The sequence below is a fragment of the Oryctolagus cuniculus genome, chromosome 14 (genome assembly GCF_964237555.1).
Source record: "Oryctolagus cuniculus chromosome 14, mOryCun1.1, whole genome shotgun sequence".
NCBI classification, from domain to species: Eukaryota; Metazoa; Chordata; class Mammalia; order Lagomorpha; family Leporidae; genus Oryctolagus; species Oryctolagus cuniculus.
The window spans coordinates 4,853,638-4,876,421 of record NC_091445.1 but is presented as its reverse complement, the minus strand read 5'-3'; the positions used below and the strand labels follow the sequence as shown (position 1 = coordinate 4,876,421).

The 22,784-nt window shown below is 42.7% G+C and overlaps 1 protein-coding gene and 1 long non-coding RNA gene across 21 annotated transcripts in view; both read left to right on the top strand.

The window, feature by feature from the left end:
• SSBP2 (single stranded DNA binding protein 2) overlaps positions 1–22,784 on the top strand; it is a 308,220-nt gene that overhangs the window by 172,677 nt on the left and 112,759 nt on the right. The window lies entirely within an intron of this gene.
• The window catches only part of LOC138845125 (uncharacterized), a 37,657-nt gene that overhangs the window by 5,771 nt on the left and 9,102 nt on the right, over positions 1–22,784 (top strand). The window contains exon 3 of the long non-coding RNA XR_011381854.1: positions 10–22,529. This is a non-coding gene — a long non-coding RNA (uncharacterized lncRNA). The remainder of the gene's footprint in view (positions 1–9; positions 22,530–22,784) is intronic.

Below are 22,784 nucleotides of genomic sequence, written 5' to 3'. Positions count from 1 at the left end.
CGGCCCCAGTTTTTAAAAAAATAATAGTTGAGTTTTATGATTTTCATCATGGTAGCAACGTCTGTACGTAGGAGGCCAAATTAGTTCGTCTTTCGTCCTCCACAGTGCATATCAGAGGAACCTTCCAGACTGAGTAGCTCCCCTTACGCCCATGTGGGCTCAGTTGAGGGTGGAACCTTAATGCACACTGTATTGACAGGAAAATAGTGCTGTTTGGCATAGTTATTTATCAGAGTCTAAGTGGGCTCGCAAACTGAACTGGAGGTATGTTATGCACACCCATCTTTAACGAATAACCCAGAAGTTCTATCCTCAGATTATCATTGTCAGTGGTACACATGTATTAAATGGCCAAGGAATTTTCCTCCGTCATCCTTTTGACCCCTGCTTCATAATAAAGAAGAAAGTGTTCTGAATGGAGGTTGAGCCTTACATTGCACTTGCCATGTCAGTCGGCTTAAGAAAGAAGTAGAGGGTCATGACCAGAAGCCTTTCCTTTCCAAACATTGGAGAGGCTGTAATGTAAAGCTCAGCAGCCCCAAGGTTTTCAGTCGTTTTCCCTAAAATTTCCAGTGAAATGCACACGTATGTCATTCGTCATCTCCTTTTGAAGTGTCATCTTTGGGGTGGGCACAGTTGTAGATGCTCCCTTAGTCCTTACACCTAGACACCGAGCCTAGGCAATGTGCAAAGGACGAAACTGACTCATGGTGCCAAGGGCTGCAAGCCCAAGAGTGCGGCACTGGTACCCACCAGCTCCTGGGGAGGCCTCAGGCTGTGCCGTCACGTGGCGGGGGCCTTGCAGGGTGAGACAGCAGCTTGTCGGCTCAGGCCTCTCTTCCCATCCTCACATGCCACACGTGCCATCCCGGGCCCCCAGCCACTGACCAGACGCCCGGCCTCAAAACCCCATTAATACATGGATTTGGGGGTTCAGTTTCCAACACATTCAAGGCATAGCGGGCAGATGCTGAGGACCCGAAAATGAGGGATATGGTGGGTTTTTCTTGACGAGGTTACCATCTGTGAGGGGAGAAGCTCACAGAAGTTAATATGATGTGGAAAACACACATGGGAATGCAAGCAAACTTGGTTAGAGGAGGCTCACGTGATTATAAGGTGGGGAACAATTAAAAAAAAAAACAACCTGTGTTATTTCTGTATTTTGACACTGGAAAATCTTTGTGAGAAATTTGAAAAAAACCCACATATTTCAATCTTTAGCATTTTAAGCCAGTGGTCTTGGATTTGAGTGATGTGAGGAAGCAAATTTACTACTGGTTTTTATTTTTTAAAACTTTGTTTCTGTTTTTTAAAAAAATCTTCACTTATTTGAGAGGCAGCTGAGAGAGAGAGAGAGGGAGGGAGAGAGAGAGAGAGAGAGAGAGAATGTTCCCATCTGTTGGTTCCTTCTCTGCGTGCTCACAGTAGCCCACTGGGCCTGGACAGCAGCTGGAGCTGAGAACTCAAGTCCCATCTCCCATGTGGGTGGCAGGAACCCAGTGACTCCGGCCGGCACCTGCTGGCTCCCGTAGCACATGTCAGTAGGAAGCCGGAGTCAGGCACTGAACGGAGTCAGGCAGCAAACACGCTTCTCCCGATGATGTGTGACGGCGGGAGTTGTAACCTGAGTCTTACCAGCTGGGCTAAATGCCCCCATCCCTTCAACAGCTTTTGAAAATTATTTTTGCTATGCTGTATGTGTTTAAAGTCATGTACAAGAAACACAATTTAAAACAGTTGTGGGACTCTGGGGAAGTGAATCAGCAGATGGGCGGTCACTTGCTCTCTCTGCTCTCAAATAAATAAATAAATACAGTTTTTTACAGTTGCCATCACAGGATGGTAACTGGCAGACATTACCTTCTGCTTAAGTGACTTGTCCAGATGTTTAAAGCAGGATTAACTTCAGATACTATGGTCCATTTTTGAGCTGTTTGAGAAAACCAGTCCCAGTCTTTAATTCAAAAATAGATTCTGAGCAGCAGAAGTTAGTGACCCACTTCTGTGGTATTGTAGAAACTCACTGGGCTTTGCTCATGCAAAGGGCCGTCGAGAGGAAGGGGGACTCTGAAAGCCTTGTGTGTGGCGCTTGGTCCTCTTGCCAGGTTCGCTTGGAGTGGGAGTGAGAGTCCAGGAGCTGGTCCCTGCAGGAGCCTTGGTGCTGTATTGGAACGTTAAGTGGAGACGGGCGCAGAGTGGAAGGATGGATGGACAGTGGTGCTTTGTGGGCAGCAGCTGATAAGATGTTTCCGGAAATGAAAGGATACAGCAAGGCGATATTGGGTTTTCCCCTTTTATATTAATAGGTAATTTGGTTGCAATAAACTTTACCCTGTTTAGTGTATATTTCTGCAAGTTTTGACAAATACGTAGAGTTCTGCAGTTACCACCACAGTAAAGAGAAAGTGGTTCCATCACCCAGAAAACTTCCACCGGCTCTTTGTGCTCGGTCCGACCTGGCCTCCAGGAATCCGGAGTTTTTCTACCTGTAGTTTGCCTTACTAGAGTATCACAGAAACAGACAGTGTGAAACTTGTGAGTCTGGCTTCAATCATAGTATAATATATTTGAGATTAACCCGTGGCACTGTGTCCTTTGTTACTGCTGAGCTGAATTCCACTGTGTGAGCACACAGCTTGTCTGTACACTCTTCTGTTGAGACACTTTTGAGCTGTTTCAGTTTGAGGCATTTATGAATTAGGCCACTACAAACCTCATATAGACTTTCATGTAAATAGAAGGTTATTGTATAATTTTTGTTTGTTTTCTTTTTCTCGTGTGGATAAATACTTAGAAGTGGGATTGCTGGGTCATATGGTAAGTGTTGTATCTGATTTTGCAAGAAGCTGCCAAACTGTTTTCTAGTGTCTGTCATTTTACATTTGCACCATCGGAGTAGCAGAGTTCAGGTTGATCTGCATATTATCAGTCTATTTTAGCCATTTCAATAGGTATGTAGTGTTTATACATGTTTCTTTTTTTAATGTGGTAAGAGCCCCTAGTATTAAATCCGTGAACTTAACGAATCTTTGAAGGTATAATGTGAAGCTATTGGCTGTAGGTAAAATGTGATATAGTGCATCTCAAGAGCTTATTCATCTTGCTTACGTGCAACTGTACACCCACTGGGTAATACCTCCCCATTTTCCCATCCTTCCAGCCCCGGCACCTACTATTCTACCCTTTGATTCTTTGAATTTGACTCTTTTAGATGCCTTGATAAATGGAATCATATGCTATTTGTCTTTCTGGGACTGGCTTACTTCACTTGGCGTAAGGTGTGCAGGGTTCATCTGTGTTGCGTATTGCAGTTTCCTCCTTTTTAAAGGCTGAGTAATATTAAGTGGCATGTACGTACCATATTTTCTTCACGTGTTCCTCTGTCTGTGGTCTTGTAGGTTGTGTCCACATCTTGGCTATTATGAACACTGCCACGATAAGCATGGGAGTACTAGCTGGTCTTTGAGATCCTCATTCCAGCTTTTTTTTTTATTTAAATTTTAATTTTTTTTACTTTTTAAAAAAATTTTATTTAATAAATATGAATTTCGGAAGTACCACTTTTTGATTATAGCCGTTTTTCCCCCTAGAACCTCCCTCCCACCGCATGCCATCCCATCCCCTACTCCCTCTCCCATCCCATTCTTTATTAAGATTCATTTTTAATTATCTTTATATAAAGATCAACTTATTATATACTAAGTAAAGATTTCATCAGTTTACACCCACACAGACAGACACAGAAGTATAAAGTACTGTTTGAATACTAGTGTTACCGTCAATTTGAGTAATACAACACATTAAGGACAGAGATCCTACACGGGGAGTAAGTGCACATTGAGTCCCGTTGTTGATTTAACAATTGACACTCTTGTTTATGATGTCAGTAATCACCCGAGGCTCTTGTCATGAGCTGCCAAGGCTATGGAAGCCTCTTGAGTTCACAAACTCTGACCTTATTTAGACATGGCCATAATGAAAGTGAAAGTTCTCTCCTCCCTTCAGAGAAAGGTACCTCCTTCTTTGATGGCCCATTCTTTCTGCTGGGATCTTACAGAGATCTTTCATTTAGATCATTTTTTGCCACAGTGTCTTGGTTTTCCATGCCTGAGAAACTCCCACGGGCCTTTTGGCCAGATATGAAGGCCTTCAGGGTTGATTCTGAGGCCAGGGTAGTGTTTAGGGCACCTGCCGTTCTATGAGTCTGCTGTGTATCCCTCTTCCCATGTTGGATCACTCTCCTTGTTAATTCTATCAGTTAGTATTAGCAGACACTGGTCTTGTTTATGTGATCCCTTTGACACTTAATCCTATCTTAATGATCAATTATAAACTTAAACTGATCACTTTAACTAGTAAGATGGCATTGGTACATGCCACCTTAATGGGATTTGGAATCCCATGGCACGTTTCTAGCTCTACCATTAGGGGTAACTCCGAATGAATCTGTGCCGAACTGTGCATCTCCTCCCTCTCTCATTCCCACTCTTTTTTTTTTTTTTAACTTTTATTTAATAAATATAAATTTCCAAAGTACAGCTTTTAGATTACAGTGGCTTTTCCCCCCATAACTTCCCTAGCACCCACAACCCTCCCATCCTTCTTCTTCTTGTTCTTTTTTTTTTTTTTTTTTTGGACAGGCAGAGTGGACAGTGAGAGAGAGAGACAAAAAGAAAGGTCTTCCTTTTCCGTTGGTTCACCCCACAATGGCCGCTGCTGCCGGAGTGCTACAGCCGGCACACCGCGCTGATCTAAAGCCAGGAGCCAGGTGCTTCTCCTAGTTTCCCTTGCAGGTGCAGGGCCCAAGGACTTGGGCCATCCTCCACTGCCCTCCCGGGCCACAGCAGAGAGCTGGACTGGAAGAGGAGCAACTGGGACAGCATCCGACACCCCGACCGGGACTAGAACCTGGTGTGCCGGTGCCACAGGCGGAGGATTAGCCTAGTGAGCTGCAGCGCCGGCCTCCATTTTTATTTTTAACAGGGATCAATTTTCATTTAAAATGAAACGCCTAAGAATAATTGTGTGTTAATTAAAGAGTTCATCCAATGGTATTAAGTAGAACAAGAAAATACTAAAAATAATAAAATAGTAAGCTGTTCCTCAACAGTCAGGACAAGGGCTGATCAAGTCATTGTTTCTCATAATCTCTGTTTCACTTCTACAGTTTCCTTTTAGGTGCTCAGTTAGTTGTCACAGATCGGGGAGAACATATGATATTTGTCCCTTTGGAACTGGCTTATTTCATTCAGCATGCTGTTTTCCAAATTCCTCCATTTTGTTGCAAATGACTGGATTTCATTGTTTTTGACTGCTGTATCGTATTCTATAGAGTACATGTCCCATAATTTCTTTATCCAGTCTACTGTTGATGAGCATTTGGGTTGGTTCCAGGTCTTAGCTATTGTGAATTGAGCTGCAATAAACATTAATGTGCAGACAGCTTTTTTGCTTGCCAATTTAATTTCCTTTGGGTAAATTCCAAGGAGTGGGATGGCTGGGTTGTATGGTAAGGCTATATTCAGGTTTCTGAGGAATCTCCAGACTGACTTCCATAGTGGCTTCACCAGTTTGCATTCCCACCAACAGTGGGTTAGTGTCCCTTTTTCCTCACATCCTCGCCAGCATCTGTTGTTAGCTGATTTCTGTATGTAAGCCATTCTACCCGGGGTGAGGTGAAACCACATTGTGGTTTTGATTTGCATTTCCCTAATGGCGAGGGATCCTGAACATTTTTCTTGTGTCTGTTGGCCATTTGGCTTTCCTCTTTTGAAAAATGTCTATTTAGGTCCTTGGCCCATCTGTTAAGTGGGTAGTTTGTTTTGTTGTTGTGAAGTTTCTTGATCTCTTTGTATATTCTGGTTATTAATCCTTTATCAGTTGCATAATTTGCAAATACTTTTTCCTATTCTGTTGGTTGCCTCTTCACTTTGCTAACTGTTTCTTTTGCAGTACAGAAACTTCTCAATTTGATGTAATCCCAATTGTTAATTCTGGCTTTGCCTGCCTGTGCCTCCAGGGTCTTTTCCAAGAAGTCTTTGCTGGTGCCTATGTCTTACAGGGTTTCTCCAATGTTCTCTAATAATTTGATGGTGTCGGGTCATAGATTTAGATCTTTAATCCATGTTGAATGGATTTTTGTGTAAGGTGTAAGGTAGGGGTCTTGCTCCATACTTCTGCATGTAGAAATCCAGTTTTCCCAACACCATTTGTTGAATAGATTGTCCTTGCTCAAGGAATTGGTTTTAGATCCTTGATCAAATAGAAGTTGGCTGTAGATGTTTGGATTGATTTCTGGTGTTTCTATTCTGTTCCATTGGTCTATCCATCTGTTTCTGTACCAGTACCAAACTGTTTTGATTACAACTGCCCTGTAGTATGTCCTGAAATCTGGTATTGTGATGCTTCTAGCTTTGTTTTTGTTGTACAAGATTGCTTTAGCTATTCGAGGTCTCCTGTGCCTCCATATGAATTTCAGCATCATTTTTTTCAGATCTGAGAAGAATGTGTTTGGTATTTTGATTAGTTTCACATTGAATCTTTAAATTGCTTTTGGGAGAATAGACATTTTGATGATATTGATTCTTCCAATCCATGAGCATGGAAGATTTTTCCATTTTTTTGGTATCCTCTTCTATTTCTTTCTTTAAGACTTTGTAATTCTCATCGTAGAGATCTTTGACATCCTGGTTAAGTTTATTCCAGGGTATATGATTGTTTTGGTAGCTATTGTGAATGGGATTGATCTTAGAAGTTCTTTCTCAGCCATGGCATTGTCTGTGTATGCAAAGGCTGTTGATTTTTGTGCATTGATTTTATATCCTGCTACTTTTCCAGACTCTTATGAATTCCAGTAGTCTGTTAGTAGAGTTCTTTGGATCCCCTAAATACAGAATCATGTCATCTGCAAAGAGGGATAGTTTGAGTTCTTCCTTCCCAATGTGAATCTCTTTAATTTCTTTTTCTTGCCTAATGGCTCTGTCTAAAACTTCCAGTACTATATTGAATAGCAGTGGTGAGAGTGGGCATCCCTGTCTGGTACCAGATCTCAGTGGAAATGCTTCCAACTTTCCCCATTCAACATGATGTTGGCTGTGGGTTTTTCATAAATTGCTTTGATTGTATTGAAGAATGTTCCTTCTGTACCCAATTTGCTTAGAGTTTTCATCATGAAAGGTTTTTGTATTCTATCAAATGCTTTCTCTGCATCTATTAAGATAATCATACGGTTTTTCTTGTGCAGTTTGGTAATGTGGTGTATCATGTGATTGATTTGTGAACATTGAACCATCCCTGCATACCAGGGATAAATCCCACTTGGTCTGGGTGAATGATCTTTCTGATGTGTTGTTGCATTCTATTGGCCAGAATTTTATTTAGGATTTTTGCGTCTATGTTCATCAAGGAAATCAGTCTGTAATTCTCTTTCTCTGCTGTATCTTTTTCAGGTTTAGGAATTACGGGGATACTGGCTTCATAGAAAGAATTTGAGAGGATTTTCTCTATTTCAGTTGTTTTGAAAAGTTTGGGAAGAATTGGAGTTCTTCTTTAAATGGTAGAATTCACCAGTGAATCCATCCGGTCCTGGGCTTTTCTTTGTTGGGAGGGCCTTTATTATTGATTCAGTTTCTGACTCAGTTATGGGTCTGTTTAGATTTTCTGTGTCTTCATGGTTCAATTTAAGTAGGTTTATGTGTCCAGGAATCTAACCATTTCTCATAGATTTCCCAGTTTGTTGGCACACAACTCTTTGTAGTAATTGCTGATGATTTTTTTTATTTCTGTGGTGTCTGTTGTTACATTTCCTTTTTCATCTCTGATTTTATTGATTTGGGTCTTCTCTCTCCTTTTTTTAGTTAGTTGGGCCAGTGATGTGTCAATTTTGTTTATTTTTTCAAAAAAAAGCCCAGCTCTTCGTTTAGCTGATCTTTTATAATTTTTTATTCAATTCTGTTTATTTCTTCTCTAATTTTTATTATTTCTCTTCTCCAACTAGTTTTGGGTTTGGTTTGCTGTAGTTTTTCCGGATCCTTGAGATACATTGAAAGTTCATTTATTTGGTGCCTCTCCAATTTCTTGATGTAGGCACCTATTGCTATAAACTTTCCTCTTAACACTGCTTTTGCTGTATCCCATAAGTTTTGATATGTTGTGTGTTATCTTCATTCCTTTTCAGCTTTTTTTGAATAAGTTCTTAGAAGTGGGATTGCTGGATCATATGATAATTCCATTTTTAATTTTGGAAGGACCCTCCATAATGTTTTCCATAGTGACTGCACAATTTTGCATTCCTACCAACAATTTGAATTTCTCGAGGGTTCCAGTTTCTCCACATCTTCACCAATACTTGTAGTTTGGGTTTTTTACAGTAAACATCCTGAAGTCTGTGAGGTGTTAGCTCTTTGTGGTTTTGATTTGCATTTCATTGATGATTAGTGACTTTGAGAATATTTTTATATGCCTGTGGGTGATTTGTATGTCATTGTTAGAGAAATGTCTGTTAACTTTAGGCCAGTTTTTAATTGGGTTACTAATTTTTTGCTCTTTTATATGGAGATGTGGAAATTTTTAATATATTTTGAAGATTAGCTCCTTACTAGGTTATAGTTTGCAAATATTTTTTTTCTATTCCACAGGTTGTTTTTTCATCTTGTTATTTGTTTCCTTTGCTTTGCCTTTCAGTTTGATATGTTCCTTTTGGTTTATTTTTGCTTGTGCTGTCTGTATTTTTGGTGCTGTAGTCATGGAGTCATTGCCAAGGCCAGTATATGAAGGTTTTTTCTCTGCGTTTTCTTCTAGTGGTTTTACAATCACAAGTCTCATGTTTAAAGTCTTAAATCCACATTGAGTTGGTTTTCATATATAGCTTTAAAAAAAGATCCAGTTTTGTTCTTTTATGATGTGTGGCAACCTGGCTTTCTCAGCAGTGTTTGTTGAAGATAATCCTTTCCTTGTTGTATGTTCCTGGGACTCTTGTTGAAGATCTGTTGACCGTAAACAAGTATATGTGGGCTCGGTAATCTGTCCCAGTGGTCTGTATATCTGTGTTTATGCCAGTGCTGTACTATTTTAGTTAAATTGTCCTTCAGAGGGGCCGGTGCTGTGGCGTAGGGGTAAAGCTGCCACCTGCAGTGCCAGCATCCCATACGGGCGTCAGTTCGATTCCTGGCTGCTCTGCTTCCACGTCCAGCTCTCTGCTGTGGCCTGGGAAAGCAGTAGAAGATGGCCCAAGTCCTTGGGCCCCTGCACCCACGTGGGAGACCTAGAAGAAGCTCCTGGCTCCTGGCTTCAGATCGGCGCAGCTCTGGCCGTTGTGGCCAAATAGGGAGTGAACCAGTGGATGGAAGGCCTCTCTGCCTCTCTCTCTCCCTCTCCTCTCTCTGTGTAACTCTGACTTTCAAATACATAAATAACTCTTTAAAAAATTTTTAAAAAATAAAGTGTCCTTCAGAGAGCAGAGTTCTTATTTTGATGTAATCCATTTTATCAGGTTTTGGGGTTTTTTTGGTGATATATCTTAAGACGTACTTGATGAACCAAGGTCAAAGGCATTTTTTCCTGTGTTTTCTCCTAGAAATATTTTATACTTTGTTTTTACATTTTGTTCTACGATGTGCTTTGAGCTTTCTATTTGTTATTTTCTCCTTTGAATTATATTTGTATTTTGCCTGTTTCATTGATCTGATCTGATTTTTTTCCTGCTATCATTTTTTTTTTTTTTTTTTTTTTGCCAGGTAGAGTTAGACAGTGAAAGAGAGAGTTATAGACAGTGAGAGAGAGACAGAGAGAAAGGTCTTCTTTCCATTGGTTCACTCCCCTAATGGCCGCCACGGCCAGCATGCTGCACCGATCTGAAGCCAGGAGCTGGGTGCTTCCTCCTGGTCTCCCATGTGGGTGCAGGGACCCAAGAACTTGGGCCATCCTCCACTGCCCTCCCAGGCCACAGCAGAGAACTGGACTGGAAGAGGAGTGACCGGGACTAGAACTGGGGGTGCTGGCGCCGCAGGCGGAGATTAACCAAGTGAGCCACGGCACTGGTCAGCTATCATGTTATCTTGATTGATGTTCTTTGTATTAAGTCTTGAAATCAGGTAATATGGAACTTGCAACTTTACTATTCAAATATTTTTTACTTTTATATTTTTTCTGTTTCTTTTTTTTTTTTTTTTTTTTTTTGACAGGCAGAGTGGACAGTGAGAGAGAGAGACAGAGAGAAAGGTCTTCCTTTGCTGTTGGTTCACCCTCCAATGGCCGCCATGGCCGGCGCACCGCGCTGATCCGATGGCAGGAGCCAGGTGCTTATCCTGGTCTCCCATGGGGTGCAGGACCCAAGCACTTGGGCAATCCTCCACTGCACTCCCTGGCCACAGCAGAGAGCTGGCCTGGAAGAGGGGCAACCGGGACAGAATCCGGCGCCCCGACCGGGACTAGAACCTGGTGTGCCGGCGCTGCAAGTGGAGGATTAGCCTAGTGAGCCACGGCGCCGGCTTTTCTGTTTCTTTTAATTTAATATTTATCTTACTTGAAAGGCAAAGTTACATAAAGAGAGAGAGATAGACACAGAGAGAGAGAGAGAGAGAGAGAGAGGGATCTTCTATCTGCTGATTTACTCCCCAGATAACCACAGTGGCCTGGGCTGAGTCAGACCAATGCTAGGAGCCGGGAACTTCATCCAGGTCTCCCATGTGGGTGACGGGGGCCCAAGTACTTGTGCCGTCTTCCAGTGCCTTCCCAGGCACATCAGCAGGGAGCAGGAATGGAAGTGCAGCAAGCAGGACTTGAACCTGCCACACATATGGGATGTTGGCGCTGCAGGCTGTGGCTTTACCCACTATACCACAGTGCCAGGCCACTTGGTTGTTTTTAAGTTCAGTAATTTGGTATCAGGAATTGACTTAATTATTTCATGTAAAAAGGCATAATTTTCATAGTTATGCATTTGTATGGAAAATAACACGAAGGTGATTATGTCTTACAGTCCTCTCTCTTAATGGAATTTAAAAACAGAGTGTATCTTAAGATAAGCAACAAAGGTAAATAATGAAGATGGAGCGTATTTCTCGAGTTGGGCTGCTTTTTGTTCTGCTTAGTCATTGTTATATAAGCATAAAAAGGCCTCAGCATTCTGATCGTGTTCAAGACTGCCTTTATATTTTATGTGATTCTTAAAAAGTTGTGACATTGCTTTAGTGAGTTTTCACGACCTTAAGAATGAATCTTTAATTTCATCAGATGATGATGGATGAGAGGCATTTACAGTGCACCGCTGCTGTCTGGGTGCCGTTCTACTCTGCAGTGCTTTATTGATTTCTCTCTTTCTGCATTGCCACTCAGGATTCCCTCTCAGAGTTGCTGAAAACCAAGAGCACTTCATGCTAGCTCTGTTTCCCTTTTAGGCTCAATCCGCAAATTTTCTTAAATTATTATTTAGTAGAAGAGATTTGCGTAATAGTTTTGCTTGCTTATTTATTTATTTATTTTTACAGAGAGTATTTATTTGTGAGAAACAAAACCTAAGACTGTTGGCCTGGACTAGAAGTCATCCAATAGAGTTACATTTTAGGATTGCTAAATGGAAAAGTGTGTTCTATTTTTTTTTTTTTACAATGTCATCTTTTCCTTGAATATGAAGACAAGATTTTTAGAGACACTGAATAGCCATATTTTAGAGAGCCCACTCATGGTTGTCTCCTAGGTGTTAGAAGCCCATTAACAAAATTTCGACTTCTTTTCCATTCTTACTGTCTTCAGCTCGTATTTGAAGCAGAAAAAGAAGCATTTTTTTGGAGGAGAGAATTTATCAAGGAATTACATCATCAGGTGGTCATTTCTTGATTCAAGTAAATGAGAAAACTAACTCCTAAAAGCATCAATTATTTTCGAAGGTTTCTGGAGTTAGGTGAAAGTCCTCTGTAGAATGGAGGAGGAGGGCATGAGGACCGTCCTCCCGAGTCCTATAGCCGCTGTGGCCCTGCTACTGGTCCTGTGCTTCCTTCCGTGTAACTGTGGTGATGATGCTGCACTGTATCCTTGAGATTGCCTGAGAGGTCATCAGAGTGGTAGCCACAACACACACGCAGAAGCCGACAGTGGGAGCCTGCTGAACATGACTCAGCTTGACACGGGCAGGCGGCTCACAGTGTGGACACGCTGTCAAACACCGTATGCCTCAACTCTCTACAGCTTTTACGATGTACAGCTCAGTAACGCTGGGAGAGTAGGTTGTTGCTCCATGGAGTTCTGAACGAATTCCTGAATTGGTAATGAAAAGAGAACCTCTGGACCGTGATTGCCCGGGCCGCTCAGTGCAGCCCTGCAGGAGCCCCTGTTCCCAGGCTTCCGGGTCCTGCCCCTCTGCGTGAGCGTGAGGAGAGGAACGGGCAGCGGAGGGCATGGTGGGCGTCCTGTCCCTGCTTGTCTGAGCACGGCTGCTGCCCCCTGCCTTCCCGCACACGGAGGCTGGGGTCAAGGCCAGTTTCCTTTGTTAGGCAGGAAATGCTTCCGCCCCTCCACCCGCCACTGGAGCAGGGCAGTGACAGGGAGCTTCTCAGGGTTACTATGGGGGACGTGGTATTTTAAGGGCCATAGAAATATGCATGCACTTGAAATTCCCACACAACCTTTTATGTTAGCATCGGAAGTGACATTAGACTGTAGTAGCAGCGTGATTTTTTTTCCCAACCAGAGACTGTGATGCAGTTAGCCATGACTGTGATAGAAGGCTCACCTGGTGCTCTTTTGCATCCTGTTATTTAACGTAATTTATTAGCATTTTATTTTCAGGGAAGTGATCTTTGCTTTCAGATGCTGATGGTGGGAACTTCATTATATGTGTTGAAATCGCAAAGTAGTTGGAAGTTACTTTATTCCTGATTTTTTTTCTTTAATGGCATATTAAAAGCTTATTTGATAATTTGAGGGAGATTATGGACAAATGAAACTTCTGTTACCTTAGGCAATCCTCTGTTAGACTAAGGTTTATTTTTATGAAGTCAGATTTTTTTATAGTCTTATTTGAAGTTTTCTTAAGATTTTGACTTGATTTATATATAGAAATTTTTAATATTAATGTACTGGCTTGAATATGTAAAAGTCTAAATTAGTACTGTAGCAACATGTATTAAATGAAGGATGTACCTTTAAAATGTGGTTAAGTGGTTTTGATAAGAAAGCAAATTAATTATAAAGATGAATAGCTCAGAGAATTTAAGTAGAAATCTATTTCTAGCTTGTAATTGGTTGCCGTTATTTGTTTCTTGTAACATTCTAAGTTTTTTTTTAAAGATTTATTTATTTATTTATTTGAAAATCAGAGTTACACAGAGAGAGGAGAGGCAGAGAGAGAGAGAGAGAGGTCTTCCATCCATTTGTTCACTCCCCAGTTGGCCACAATAGCCAGAGCTGCACCTATCTGAAGCCAGGAGCTTCTTCTGGGTCTCCCACATGGCTGCAGGGGTCCAAGGACTTGGGCCATCTTCTACTGGTTTCCCAGGCCATAGCAGAGAGCACTATTGGAAGTGGGGCAGCTGGAACTTGAACCAGCACCTATATGGGATGCTGGCACTGCAGGTGGAGGCCCTACCCACTATGCCACAGCACCAGCCCCAATATTCTAAGATTTTAGAACATCTTCTTAAGAATGCTGAGTTTTTTGGACATGCCTCTGATGATTTCAGGCATCAGGACACTAATTAGGGGATGAGAAGTCCTGTTCTGAGCAGCCACAGAACTGTGGATGCTAGCACCGCTCTACAGAATAACCTGTTTCATTTTGACCATAACGTTTGGTTTGGAGGGGCCAGTGCTGTGGCACAGCAGGTAAAGCTTCTGCCTGCAGTGCCAGCATCCCATATGGGTGCCAGTTGGAGTCTCAGCTGCTCCGCTTCCAAATCCAGCTCTCTGCTATGGCCTGGGAAAGCAGTAGAAGATGGCCCAAGTGCTTGGGCCCTGCACCTGCATGGGAGACCTGGAAGAAACTCCTGGCTCTTGGTTTCGAATCACCCAGCTCGCTCTGCCCATTGCAGCCATTTGGAGAGTGAACCAGCAGGTGGAAGACTTCTCTCTCTCTCTCTCTCTCTCTCTCTCTCTCTGCCTCTGCCTCTCTGTAACTGCCTTTCAAATAAATAAATTAATCTTGAAAAAAAAAAAAAGAAAGTTTGGTCTGGAACCACATGTCAAAGAGATAGGAGGGGAAGTAAAGAACATCTTAAAAGAGATAAATCAAAGTACAAATTGAAACACACTTTTACACTCAGAAATACAAATGGTTCGTATTTACCAAGGAATAAAATCATGCCACTGTGTTGGAAAGTCATGTGGGTTAGAAAAATGGTGGTTCAGTCTTATCCTGTGTGAGTTAGAAAAGGGATACTTTGATCTTACACCGTGGATCTGTTCCTTTTAAAAAAGATTCATTTGTGTGAAAGGCAGTCAGCGAGGGAGAAAGAGAGAGAAAGAGAGAGAGCTCTTCCATCTGCTAGCTCACTCCCCAAATGGCCACAGCTGCAGCCAGGGGTCTAACACTCCGTCGGGGTCTCCCACGTGAGTAGCAGGGGCCCGAGCACTCACGCCATCTTCCGCAGCTCTTTCTTCGGTGCATTAGCAGGGAGATGGATGGTGAGTGTAGTAGTCAGGACTCGAACTGGTGCTCTTATGGGATACCGACATTACAAGTGGCAGCTTAATCCTCTGCCCCAGAATGCCAGTCACAGCCAAAATGTGTTTCTGATACAGGTTTGGTTTAAACATGAAGAATTTTATGTTTTCACACATAGATATATGAGTTTTTGTATTTATTCAAATAGCATCTTCCGTACTGGATGTTAAGAATACAAAACATACATTGGTTAGTCTGAATTTAGTGTAGGGCTGTGACCTAAAATTAATGTTGAAATCCTGACTGCTGATGTGGCATTTGGAGTTGGGGGCTTTGACTGACAGCGTGAGATGAGGTCATGAGGGTGGGGCCCTGGTGATGGGGTCTGTGGCCTTATGAAACAGGGAAGCTGCTCGGCTAATAGGGTCTGTGGCCTTATGAAACACAGCGGGGCTGCTCTCTGCCCTGGCCCCATGAGAGTGCGGTGAGAACACTGCCATCTGCAACAGGGTGACCTCTACCAGCTCCGCATCTACCACAACCTGGGTTTTGGCCTTCCCAGTTCCCAGCACTTTGACAGGTAAATGTTCTCTGTGTAACATCCGGGTTTGTGTAATTCATTATGGCAGCCCAAGTACACAGCTTAGAAGGGCGGTGCCATGGAGTCCAGGAGAAATTATTTCTAAATTCTGTGCTGCCCTAGTCCTGCCTGTAAGATATCCTATAAGCAAGAACCAAAAGGGTCAGACTGGTTCCAGGTAACTTAGCTGTGTCCCACAACAAAGCTCAGGAGCATGTGTAGAATTATAAAAATGCCCAGCACCGAGGAAGTACAGTTCACATACGTGGCTTTCAATCAGACGTTAGCAGGAAATATGAGCCATAAGCAGGGGAAGAAGCCACGCCAAGCAGTCCGTGTCTGGCACAGGTGTTAGAATAGGCAGGGAGTGACTTTCAGACAGTTGTCATATGTGCCATGGATCCAAAAATTAGAAGATGGAACATGCTATATAAAAATATGGATATCTGGAAACAAAACCTTTAGAGCTGAAAGATGCAGTGCATAGAATTAACGGCAGATTGGACAGTGTGGAGCAAAGGTTTGCAGACTCGAAGACATGATGATAGGAGCCATCCAAGATACAACCAAAGAGGAAAAACAGAGTCATCAAAGCTAAAAAGGAGAGCAGCAGTGAGCTATGGGATGTCCTCAGGTTGCCTCGTATACTTGGAATTGGAGCCACCGAAGGAGAGGAGAAATGTGGAGAGCAGAAAACATGCACAGAAATCATTGTCAACATTTTCCAACTTTTAAAACTACAAACTTCAAGGTTCAAGAATATAAAAACTCAATCACAAAAGTATGAAGAAAAATAAATCAGTGTGTACCATGATGATCAAGTTGTTGAAAACCAGATACCAAGAGAAAAATCTTAAAAACAACCTGTAGAAGAATCACACAGAGACAAAATTATACAGTGGAAGGAAGATAAGGATTTCAGCAAATTTCTTGTCGCAAGCAACACAGTGAGAGACAGTGGAACTAACAAGGTCCTGGGGACTCAGCCAGCGAACAAGCAGTGACCCGGGGTCCCACAGGCGCGGAGGGGCCAGGCCTCAGGGCTCTGCTCACACACCTGGGGTCCCGCAGGCGCGGAGGGGCCAGGCCTCAGGGCTCTGCTCACACACCCGGGGTCCCACAGGTGCGGAGGGGCCAGGCCTCAGGGCTCTGCTCACACACCCGGGGTCCCACAGGTGCGGAGGGGCCAGGCCTCAGGGCTCTGCTCACACACCCTGAGGAGTCCCAGAATTTCCCAAAGCAGGCCACGCAGGAACAGGGCTCGGGTCAGAAAAAGCCCCAGGGATGTGTTGCATGGAATTTGTAGGGTGCTTTTACATGGCGTCTGCTGTGGACCTGGTGTCAGCAGTTTTGTGCGTATTAATCACTTAATTTCCACAGCAGCCTCTGAGCTAGGTATAATTGAGTCCCAGTTTTGCAGGTGAGAAAAACGCTGTACAGAGATGTTAAGCAAATTGCTCAAAAAAATGCGTAGTGAGTAAGCGACGGAGTCAGGATTTGAACTCGCAAGTTGGGATCTTGACCCTCGTACCACGCTGTCTCAAAGCAAGATGAAGGACAGGAGTGAGGTTCGGATTCAGCAGAAAGAATTCACTGAGACCTTAGGTCCATTTTCGCGCTCAGCGGGCACTGTTATTATTTAGAATAATAAAGCAGTAAAGACTTGGAGAATATTTTGAGAAAAATTAATATTCTAAAATTGTGAAGAGAATTACAAAACTGGAAGATATTTAAAAAGTCTCAAGTGATAAAAACCAGTCCAGTTTATGAACTGACAACAGACTGTACATTCAACCAGTTTATTTAAAAGATTTACATAAAAATGTGAAGAGTAGTTGGTTCTGAGTGGTGAGATTACACTCGACTTACTGGTTCTTACTTATGTTTCCTGATTCTTTTGCGTGATGAACATGGTGGTCGTGTTGGTAGTAAAGGCAGCTCGAGGTGGGGCGGGAGGAGAACCTGGACAGGAGCTGCGTGGGAAGTGGGGAGGACGTGGCAGCGCAGGCAGAGCGGCCGCCCTGGAGATGCTGCTCCGTATGTCCAGGGGAATTGCCTCCTGTTGGCTACCCAGGAAGTTTGGGGTGAATTCCTTACAGCTCACCAGAATTTACAAGATCCAGTCTATACACAGTCCCCCCAAAACTTAGTTTCCCACAAAAACAACAAAAGAAATTGGAATTGTATACATCGCAGATTACAGTTAGGAACTTTTGGAGATGTCCCTCGTTTCCAGAGATTTTCAGATTTTCGAATTTCAGCTGACAGAGATGTTCTTAATTTTGTGATTTACAGATAATGTTTAAAATTAACTATCTGTTTATAATTGGAACAGTTAAGTTCGATTATTTTGCTATACATAGAGTTTGTAATTTAATATGTTATGGAAATGGAGGCTTTTATTTTTTAAGAAGACACAACCTGCCCTCAGAAAAAGGCAAACAGATTTATGTAGGCAAAAATAAGTCAGAAGTCCGAGAAAGCTGCTGCCGGATGGAGTCACTGTACCAGCCAGCTGGTACTCTAGGTGGTTTTCCTGTGGAGCTGACTGCAACACCTGCCCGGCTGTACCACCAGGACGCTCACTGGGAAGCTCAGTGGATTCTGACCACCAGGGCGTCCCTGGCTAGCCTGTGCCTTCGGAAGAGAAGAGAAACAAGTTTCACCAAGTTTCGTCTCAGTCAACATGTTCTTATTTCAGCTGCCATCATGAATGGCATTTATTATCTCCCAAGTCAGTGGCTGAGATTCAAGCTTAATATACCAACTACCAGCTTGCCTGGAGGTTGTCACTAAAACCAAACAGAAAACCAAAGCAAACACCCAATTCAAAAAAAAAAAAATTATTTTATTTGTCCTTTAAGTATGAGTCACGTAGGTTGAAATGTGTTACCTGTATTAATCTATAGCAGAAATTCTTATGTAACCTTGTTTAGAAAATAATAATTGAATCAGTAGAGAACGAGCCTCAGAACCAGAATGTGTGTCTGTAGACATGAAGCAACTTCAAAAATTCCTGAGAAACATGAAATTAAGAGATAATGTGCATCTTACGTGAAGACCTTCCCATATGTATGCAGTGTTTTTATATGAAATAACAAAATTTGAGTCCATCTGTGCAATTAAATATATAAATAACAGCTATATAAAGTGAAATATAATCATGTATTTAATTGTGCACACATACACAGACACGTGTGTATGTGTGTGTGTGTGTGTGTGTGTGAGTGGTCTCAGCATGAGTAGTGGAATGATTGTGAATGAGAAAGCTTCAGCCCTAAGTATGTTTACAGTTAATTTTATGTTAATGAAATCCATTATGTTACGGAATTAATTTTAAAGGGAAATAGAAATCTGACTCCTTCTTGTTTTCAACAGTGCTCTAAAAAATCTACACATTGTTGAGAACAGACTTAATTGGCTATAGATGTGCAGGATGTCCGAAGAGATCTTGTCCATACCTGGTTTTTATTAGTCAAGTTCGTTTTGATCTCAGTGAAGACCGGAATCTGTGTTTGTTGCTTATACAAGCACTGTCTTTCTTAAAAAAATAATTAATGTGTTTCCCCTGTATTCAGGAAGTTGCTAATGGCATTTGGGGAGAGGAAGCTTATTAGCTTCCTTCCTGAGTAATGCACTTTTTATTTCTTGTTGAAACTGTGGTCTCAGCCAAAACACAGTGTTGGACAGAAAGTGGAGGCAATGAAAAAGGATGCAAGGGAAGGAGGGAGAGAGGGCAGGAAAGGATAGAAAGGAAAACAAAACGAGAAAGTTAACTACCTCCACACTCAGCTCTCACCTGGAGGAACACGTGAATTATAACATGTGTCACCAGAATGGCGAGGTCCTGTTCTTGTCTCATTTCTAGTCCCCACTGCCATTTTATTCAGAGATAAATGCAGGAGGAAGCAAAATGTTTGTTGTTGACGACGCTGTGTCTGTTACTGAATTTCTAAGTAACCAAAACATAAAGGAGGCTTACTCTCGTTGTAGTTTTTGCAAGTTTCCATGTGACCACGACAGGAAAACAGCCAACCTTTCTGTTAGGTAGCTGTGATGTTTGTGGCCAGGAGGGCGGCAGGAAGGTGCGGGGGCCATGCCTCTGTGTCCTGCTGGGGGGAGAGCTTGGTGGGTGAAGCAGTGTTGATACAATATTGTTACATTAAAACTGTAGAGAGTAAATTCCCACAAAACAAGAAGGCCCTGCAAGGAGCTGGGTGTCAGCCCCCACAGGCGCTCTGCAGAGCGGGGAAGGCGTTTCCCAAGGTGTCTGAGTTTCGCAAGATGACCACTTTTATCATTCCACGTTACTAGAATACTACACTATTAGGCTGAGTCCACTCTGAGTTTGTCAGAGATCAAGCATTGCTGTCCATTTTTACAACTTGGCTATCATGTTTTGTTCCACTTGAAGTCAAGGGAACGTACGACCAATATTTCGGGGATTCCCCCCTCTTACCATTTTGAAAAAGTAAAATCTTCCTAAAGTAGTCTTCTAAAAGTTAATCCCTCAGCCTCTGGGATTTCTGTAGATATTCCACTTGCATTAGAGAGAATGCAACAGCAGGGTTGTAGGGAGGCTGGGTTAGAGACAGATGAAGATGGGAACGTGTATTCCACGCACGTTTCGTCGTGGCTCTGTTTGGTCTTACCTAAGTGAGAAAGGGGAACTCAGGCCTAGCAGGGCACCGAGCTGAGGTAGCTCACCCCGGGGCCTTAGCACAGGCCATGGGGAGAGGGAAAATGCTCGCCTCCCCTTGTGAGGCCACGGTCGGCAGGCTCACTACCTGCGTTGGTTTTTGATCTGTTGCTGTGTTTGCCTCCCATGTTGCATGTGTGCCTCCTGCGAGACTGTACCTGGTTGGTTGATTTGCTTTAAAGTTTTGTTTATTATTTGAAAGGGCAGAATGACAGACAGGCCTTCTGTTCTCTGGTTCACGCCCCTAATGCCCACAACAGCCAGGGCTAGGCCAGGCTGAAGCCAGAAGCCAGGAATTCCATCAGGGTCTCCCACACGGGTGGCAAATAGTTGGATTAAATACTCGGTTCATCTGCTGCTGCCTCCCAGGCGCATTAGCAGGAGGCTGGATCAGAAGCAGAGGAGCCCGGGCTTAAAGCACCATTCTGATAGGCATCCCAAGCGGCCACGTAACCTCTGGGCCGCAGAGCTTGCCCCGTGCCCAGTTTTCATTATTGCCTTTTCAGGTGAAAAGTTACCGCGTGCTGCGTTTCATACAGCTTACGGAGCAGACGACCGAAGAATTTGTGAATTCCAATCTTACTTTGCTTTTCCGTGTTCTTTACAATTACTAAAAGTCTATCACCATTTGAGTTTCAAGCTAATTGAAAATTTCACCTGTTAAAACACCTTTACATTATTTTCTATAAATCTTATTTTTTCTTTGTTTTGAATATGTAAATCTCTGATTTCTTTTTTTTTTATACTGGTTGGTTTCTTTTTTTTTATTTTTAAAGATTTATTTATGTATTTGAAAGGTAGAGTTGCAAAGAGGCAGAGGCAGAGAGAGAGAGACAGAGAGAGAGAGAAAGAGAGAGAGGGAGAGAGAGGTCTTCCATCCACTGGTTCACTCCCCAAATGGCTGCAGTGAGCAGAGCAGCACTAATCTGAAGCCAGGAGCCAGGAGCTTCTTCCAGGTCTCCTACGTGGGTGCAGGGGCCCAAAGACTTGAACCACCTGCTTTCCCAGGCCACAGTAGAGAGCTGGATCAGAAGTGGAGCAGCTGGGACTTGAACCGGCACCCATATGGGATGCCGGCACTACAGGCAGCAGCTTTAGTTGCTACAGCACAGTGTCGGCCCCTCTGATTTCTTATATGCATACAGTTTCCAGTTATAAATATTAGGTTTACTCTGCTTCTGAAGTATAGATATTTATTCTGAATATACACTGTGTGAACCCAACTACGTCATGTGAATTTGAAAACTAGTGTTAAACATACTGTATAGACTCTTGTTTCTTATATATTGCTCTATACAACAATTAATACAAATACCCACATATTCACTTGTGTAGCTAATGTCATTACGCTTCATACTGCAAATAAATAAAGTCTGCCAGTTTTTTTTCCTAATCCCAGATGAGTAATTGGAAAGGGAAAGTGAGATCACAAATATTTATAGTAGGAAGTTAGGGAAATGTGAGTTAATATACCTGCGTCTTTATTCAATTAATTGCTTTCTGAAAATAGCCTGCTCTAAAATTTTGGGTATTCCCTGAAATATATGACTAGCATCTTAAAGTATCGTTACTTCAGGGGCAAACATTTGCTATAGCGCTTAATACACTTCTTGGAACTCCTTATCCTGAGTGCCTGGTTCACTTCCCAGTTCCATGTTCCTGCCAGTGTCCAGCCTAGGAGGGCCAGTGATGAGTAAGTACCTGGGTTCCTGCCACCCATGTGGGGGACCTGGAATGAGTTCTTGGCTCCTGGCTTCAGCCTGGCCCAGTCCCAGCTATTGTGGATATTTGGGGAGTGAACCAATGGATGAAAGATCTTTCTCTGTCTCTCTGTCTTTCAAATAAAATGAAAATAAATCCAAATATTTAAAAAACAAAAAATTAAAAGTACAATTATTTTAGATATATTTAATGGTTAACTTTATTTTAAGATCTGTTTATTTATTTATTTATTTATTTGAAAGGCAGAGTTACAGAGAGAGAGGGAGGGCAAGATAGAAAAAATCTTACATCCTCCAGTTCACACCCCAAATGGCCACAACTGCTGGAGCTGGGCTGATCCACAGCCAGGAGCCAGGAGCCGGGAGTTCCTGTGGGTGCAGGGGCCCAAGTACGTGGGCTGTCCTCTGCTGCTTTCCCGGCACATTAGCAGGGAGCTGGATTGGAAGTGAAATAGCCGCTACTCAAACCAGCACCCATATGGGATGCTGGCATTGCAGGTGGTGACTTTACCTGCTATGCCACAGTGCCGGTCCCACTAGTTAACATTTTAAGACAGTAGTTTTATACATATTAAATAAAAAGTTACCAGGAATATGAAATAAAAATTAACATAAATTATGTTTACATATCTTATATGTATTTAAGTTCTAGAAAACTTAGTTTTATATTGTTTTGAGTACTGAAATATAATTACTAAATCCTTTTTAAAACTTAAGCAAAATTTAACTTGAGATCTTTCCTGGAGAAAACGCACTTACATTCCAATAAATATTTTTGGAAATTTCCCCTACAGAATCATTTGTTCAGGTTTTCCCACTGAGAAAAACTGATTCCAGCCTGTCAAAATTTCATAGGTTAGCACTGTATAAAACCATATTTGCATTCTTGAAAGTTTTAATATGAGTATAATGAAATTCCAAAAACGGAATGTCGCTCCCCGTCTTCATGGGGGAACGACACAGAACCCTGCCTAGGCTTCATATCCGAGTCACGGCACCATTATGTCGCTCCCCCTCTTCGTGGAGGAACGACACAGGACCCTGCGCTGTTCTTTCGTCTGCTCGGCCCTCCCCGGGTTTGCTGCTGGTTCTTCCCGGGTTGGCTACCGTCCCTTCCACCTCCGTGGAAGGGCGGTTCCCCCTGCCACTTTCCCCACTTCCGCGGGGGAGCGGCACACCGCCGGC